General features: G+C 41.6%; 1 pseudogene across 1 annotated transcript; it reads right to left on the bottom strand.

The window, feature by feature from the left end:
* Positions 1-333: 333 nt before the first annotated feature.
* On the bottom strand, positions 334-1276 carry LOC308248383 (olfactory receptor 1J4-like; annotated as a pseudogene). The gene has a single exon. The product of its transcript is annotated as an olfactory receptor 1J4-like (transcript).
* Positions 1277-6977: the final 5701 nt, after the last annotated feature.

The raw sequence follows: 6977 nt of genomic DNA on the forward strand, positions 1-6977 counted from the left end.
ATCAGGGCATCCTCATTAACACACTATAATCAATACATAAACAAAAACTGACATGTCTCAAAGGAGAAAAACTAAAATCCTCAATTATAATTGTGCAAAATGTTTTGCATGAGATTTTGCATACATCTTGTAAGAGATGATAAACAAGCAAAAAATATTAATTAATAATAAAGAATTATTGACAATCCAAGTAGCAAATGTGACCTAGTTAACATATTAACAGCACATGTACATGATGACAGAACACATATTCTATGAAAGGTATATGGAGATTTGACGATACAATAATTTAGGAGATATATCTCCCTGTGCTCCTGACTGCAACAGGAGGATTTAGTGATTTCCACTTAAAGAACTTAACCCTATTGACACACATCTCTGAGGCCTGTTTTATATCTCTGTTCCTCAGGCTGTAGATGAAGGGGTTCAGCATGGGGGTAACTACCGTATACATGACCGAAGCAATTATGACTTTGGAACCCCATGATGAGGAGAAAAAGTAAACACCTGCAGCTGTCCCGTAGTATAAAGACACCACAGAGAGATGGGAGCCACAGGTAGAAAAGGCTTTATAGAGTCTCTTAGTGGAGGGCACCCTCAGGATAAGGGTCCCTATACGGATATATGAGCCCAAAATTACACCAAAAGGCAGGAAGAAAAGCATTCCACCCGCAGTGGATATGACCAGCTCATTGAGGGAGGTGTCTGAACAGCTCAGCTTCAGGAGTGCAGCGAGGTCACAAAAGAAGTGGGTGATGGCATTGTCAGCACAGAAAGACAGTCGGACCAAGAGGAGGGTTTGCAACAGGGATTGGCCACAGGAGAGAATCCAGGAACCAGCCACCAGCAGCACACACAGCCCCTCCCTCATGATGATAGTGTAGTGCAGAGGGTGACAGATGGCTACATACCTGTCATATGCCATCACAGCCAGAAGAAAACTGTCAAGACTAACAAAAAGCATGAAGAAATACAACTGAATCATGCATTCCACATAGGAGATGGATTGTACCTGAGTCTGCATGTTCATTAGCATTTTGGGGACAGTGACAGAAGAAAGAGAAATGTCAGAGAAGGCCAAGTGGCTGAGGAAGAAGTACATGGGCGTGTGCAGGCGAGAGTCCAGCCTGATGAGCGGGATGATGAGCAGGTTGCCCAGCACCGTGGTCAGGTACATGCCCAGGAACAGGGTGAAGAACACGCCCTGCTGCCCTGGCCTGATGGGGAACCCCAGGAGGAGGAACTGGGACACGCTGCTCTGGTTCTCAGGCCTCATGCTGCTCTTCTGTCTGCTGGGGATGAAGAAGGGTTGGGAGTCTCAGGAACCTAGAAACGATGACCAGGACATCTCATCTCATACTGTCATTATTGAAAAAACCATTAATTTTTAAATACTTTCATATTAATTTCGCACACCTGTGGATGTGTGCATCTTCCCTGTATTCCAGCCTGGCTCTAGGAAAACATTGAACCCCAAAGTAATCAACAAGACCTCATCACAGAGAAGCAAGAGGGAGTACATCAAGTCTGTGCTGGGACCTCTTCTAAGGACTGAGATGCAGCTGTGACAAGAAAGCAAGGTGCCCGCTTCTATGAGTTTACATCTTGATGAGCATGGAGGGATCATTTCTACACCAGGCCAGAGCCAAACCATAATAATTCACTGTGGCAGGAATAGAAGATGAGCCCCTGCAAACCGGTGTCAGTTGTTTCTGCCTGAAAGTAATGTGAGACTCCACTGCTGAGTGGGTGTTGTTGGAGCATTGTCAGACTTCCTGTGAACCTGCCGGCTCCCATTGACCCTCAGCTGTAAACTCAGGGACACTCTGGAAATGGGTGGCCACTGAAACCTACTGGATGCCAGAATATCTCCAAAACCACAATAGTCCACAAAGTATCTTTCATATTAGTGAACATGTAGTTGAACATTTGGGTGTCATTCTAAGGACTTTATCTACGTTTCCTAATTAAATCCACATGTCTGCCTTACATTGTCAGATTTTAAAACTTCTTCACAGCTGCTAAGAATTTGTGTTCTCTCTCTACTATTTTAGCTTTTAAGAAATAGAAACATAAATAACCAAATTCTGTAGGCACACAGCAGTACATCATGGACACACATGTGTATGTGTATATCTGTACCTATGATATATGTAATATGTAATGTATACAATTTGATATACATGTATTACCATTTTCTATACATTAAAAATTATTAAATGTTACTTCATGGGGTTTATTATAATATATCTGTATGATCAGCACTCATGCTCTTAACCATTACACAAGAAAACTTCTCTTCTCTTGCTTAGGGGAGCAAAGCACAATGTATTATTTTAGAGCTTTAAGGAGCAAAAGTTGTCCAAAATTTTCTTGATCCCCTTACTAGATAATTTCATTCCTTCATATTTATATACTTCCCAACAAACAGAAATTCTCCAATACATTAACCTCTTTTTATACAATAACTGTTTGCTGAGGGCCTCTATAACACTCACAAGGCAAGTGAAATTCTTTCCATTGTATAAATGTGGACACAGGCCAAGGTTTTAAGTAACTTTCCCAAGATCTCACTGCTTTTTGATGGTGTTTATGCCCAATAACTTCACACAGCATGATACCTGGAGGTTTTGTTTTGTTTTATTTTGTTTGGGGATTTGTTTTTTTGTTGTTGTTTGTTTGTTTTTGCCTGAGATGTTTAATATAAGTAAAGAAAAGGTTGCAAAATTCTGAGCAACTCAGTCATACTCAGGTACATGGAAAGGATAGCGGAGTCATTCAAAGAAACAGGGAGTTGCTTGCAGGGGTTCTCAAACTTTTTAAACAGGGGGCCAGTTCACTGTCCCTCAGACCGTTGGAGGGCCAGATTATAGTTTAAAAAACAAACTATGAACAAATTCCTATGCGCACTGCAGGCCCAGGACTAGTCAGCTGCTAAGCAGGACAGGCAGCGGCACCCGGAGGGCCAGATAAATGTCCTTGGCTGGGGCCATAGTTTGAGGACCCCTGGTAGAGTGTGGTTATCTCAGCTAACGGTGCCCCCAAAGAAGGACATGTGAGGAAATACTTGAGTTCATGAAAGCAGATCATACACACACACACAAACACACACACACACACACGTAATTTAAGAATTTCAGTCACCTGTGACCAAGTTCCCATTTTAAAAGGAAGATAGCCAATATGTGGTCCAGCTCATAAATACTCATATACATACATACAAGACATAAGTAGCACGTAAAATGAAACATACACAACACTCAATGATGCACCACTCACACAGAGAGAAAACCAAACAACACACCTTCCTGCTCTCACACACAAGTGTGTCACTCACAGACACAGCTGGCATGTGAGCTCTCTCTGACCTGACCTTGGTTCCTTTTTTTTTTTTTTTTTTTAAATATATTTTATTGATTTTTTACAGAGAGGAAGGGAGAGGGATAGAGAGCTAGAAACATCGATGAGAGAGAAACATGGATCAGCTGCCTCCTGCGCACCTCCCACTGGGGATGCGCCCGCAACCAACGTACATGCCCCTGACCGGAATCGAACCCGGGACCCTTCAGTCCGCAGGCCGACGCTCTATCCACTGAGCCAAACCGGTTTTGGCTGACCTTGGTTCCTTTGAGGTCAGGCATCTTCTTATCCAGCAAAAGAAACAACAATCTCACTCCAGTGTTTACCATCACAGGCATTAATCAGGAATTCCTAACCACATGCCAGAAGACTCATAACTTGGTCTATATGCACTAAAACAAGACTGTGAGTCAGATACATAGCACGCGCGCACGCACACACACAATTATTAAACAGCACATACACAAACAAACACAATACATGCACACACACACACAGTCATGGACACAGAGTCTCACACATGAACCCAATAGCACACAGACAGATTAGTCACCAAGTGCAGATTTCCAGCTCCTCTCACCTGGGCTCGTCATTGGTGAGTTCAAACACCTTCTGCTCCAGACTGTTGCCCATCTCCTCAGGTTTTCTTCAGGAGACCTAATGTCCAGAAACACAGAAGAAATATCTGGGGCGTTGGCACTTCTACAGACTTTCCTTTTCCTTAACCACCTCCTAAAAAATGAGTCCAAAAGTAACAATTACTAATAAGAGACTGTGCCAAAGTCCCCAATCTTCTGTCTAATTTCTGCCTGCCCTTTGGGGAGCTCTGTGTCCAAGAGCCAGAGGGACTGGAGTCTTAGGGGACAGTGTCCCTGATTTTAGTGATGCCCTGGACGCTTTTCTTCTTGGGCATTGTTCCAGCTGGGACAAATGAATTTTTAAAAGAGATTGTACTAATGGTTTTTTAGAAAGGTGTTGGAAAATTTGAGGGAAACTCTTAAATTATGAAGGCTAGCAACAGTGGAGGACAGGTGCAAGGGGAGGGAGTGGTCATCAGAACCCGGTGAGACTTGAAGGTGTAAGAGAGGAGCCCTAAATAGGAGCTATGGACAGCTACTGTCACTCCATGGTCCAGCGGGGGGACAAGAGGTTAAATACCCCAACCTCTCTCTCCTGCCTTTCAATCTCTAGTCCAAGGGGCCAGAGAGCCCACTTAATGCATCCCTTGAAGGTCAGACTCCAGACACAAAACAGGTGGAGAAGGTATCTAGAGAGGCAATTGGAGAATATCTAGCATACATTGGTATAGATAATACTTTCTAGTTACTCACTCATATTTGTGCCAATTTGTGGATGGAAAATATGCTGATAATTATAATAAAATGATAAAGGCAATTTTACACCAGAAAGGAAGCATGTCTGCAGAATGAAACATCATTCTACAGACATGCTCCCTTTCTTGGTGTAAAATTGCCTTTATCATTTTATTATAGAGACTATAAACTCACAGAGGAAGAGGGTGGCATTTTATAGAATTACATTCCTGTGTCCTGCCCAGGGCTCAAGTGATGTCAAGACACAAGGGCTGCACAAAGAATATTTTGATTGTGGATCATGATTGTCTGCCTGGTTGCCAACTTTAAATTTAGTGGTATACCTATAGGATATTCTGTTCTCTCTTATTGAGTAACTAGAGGCCTGGTGCACAAAATTCATGCACAGGTAGGGTCCGTAGGCCTGGCTGGCGAGCAGGGCTGATCGGGGCCTTCCAGCTGCCAGCCGTTGCCTTCCTTCCCTGGCTGCCCACTGCCAGCTGCTGGCTGCTGGCCGGGGCCTTCCTTCATTTCATGCTGCCCCCTGGTGGTCAGCGCATGTCATAGTGAGTGATTGAACTCCTGGTCTCCTGGTCGTACTCCCGAGGGGACACTTTGCATATTAGCCTTTTATATATATAGGTTATAGACAGATTTCTAAAACAATTTTTATTCTGAAATCATTTCAGACTGACAGAAAAGTAAAAATTACACAAAGAAATTCCTGTATGCCTTTCACTCAGATTCCCAAAAAGTAAATATTTAGCTATGTTTGCTTTATTATTATGTAGGTAGGCATATGCCTGAGATTCAGGAGATAGATCTTTGACAGGTGTACCCCAGTGCATAGTCTCATAAGGTAGCTGCTGTCAATTTCTCTAATTACTAAAGATTTTAACATAGATCAATTGATTAAGGTGATGTTTGCCAGGTTTCTCTTCTGTAAAGTTTCTATTTTTATCATTGAAATTAATAACTATAACTTGGCTAGATATTCTGAGGCTATAAAAACATGCTATTTCTCATTAAAATTTGAACCACTGTATACAGCATCATACTTAATAAAAATCAGGTGATGCTTGCCTAAAACAATTATTGGAATTGTGGTGGCCAAACAGTGATTGTTCTCATTTCATCAATCATTCTACATGTACTAGTTCTCTGTAAGAGGGAAGTTTCTCTTTTCTGCTATTTTTAATTAATTAATTTATATCATTATAGATTCACAGATTCTTGTTTAATCTGAGTCATAATCCAGTACAGTTGTTATTCTTTTTGACAATCAAATTATTTCAGATTTAGGCATTTAACATTTATGAGTGAAAAGACACCAAAAATTATAAAACTATTGGGGAATTGAAAAAATGAAGAGAAAAAAAGTATTATCACTCTTTAAGAATATAGATGTTTCAGAACGAAATGCTATGTTGAGGATTCTAATTGATGGTATTCGGCTCAAGAGTCATCCCCTTAACCACTACCATCTTCAACAGTACCCGTTAGCATTTTTTCTTGGGCTTCTGAACACTGTTTCATTCTGACCTCTTTAAGGAGAATAATTTCTGGGAGATCATACATTTGCACAAAAAAGCTAGTTACTTTTATTCTTTTAGTCTAATCGGCCCCCTTTATCTCTCAAAGGTGTATCCTTACATAGACAAAAATCTAACTGAAAAGTAAATACAACAGCAACCCCATTTGCAATAGTATCAAAATAATAAAATACTGAAGAATAAATTTAACAAAGAGGTGGAAGATGTGTATACTGGAACCTATAAGACATTGAGGAAGAAATCAAAGAAGACACAAATATGTTAAAATGTCCATACTACCCAAAGTGATCTACAAATTCAATGCTATTCCCATCAAAATCCCAATGGTATTTTTTAGAGAAATAGAAAAACAATTCTAAAATTTACATGGAACCACAAAGACCTGTAACAGCAAAAGCAATCTTAAGAAAAAAGAACAGAGAGAAACCAAGATGGTGGCATAGGGAAGCACCTAAACTGCTGCCTCGCACAACAATTTCAAAACTACGACTAAAAGACAGAACGGACATCATCCAGAACCACAGGAAGGCTGGCTGAGTGGAAATTCTACAACTAGAAGGAAAGAGGAAAGCTCACGGAGAATCAGAGGAGCAGCAAAGGAGGGCTGAGGTACAGAGACGCGCGCAAAGAGGAAGGGCGACTGAGTGCCTGGCTGACATTCTCTGGCGGGAGGGGGAAGGAAGCCCCCGACTACACTGAACCCCAGTTCCAACTGCACTGAAACCCAGTTCCGGGCAAAACCCCGTGGACC

Source organism: Plecotus auritus (assembly GCF_963455305.1).
Source record: "Plecotus auritus genome assembly, chromosome: 5".
Lineage (NCBI taxonomy): Eukaryota > Metazoa > Chordata > Mammalia > Chiroptera > Vespertilionidae > Plecotus > Plecotus auritus.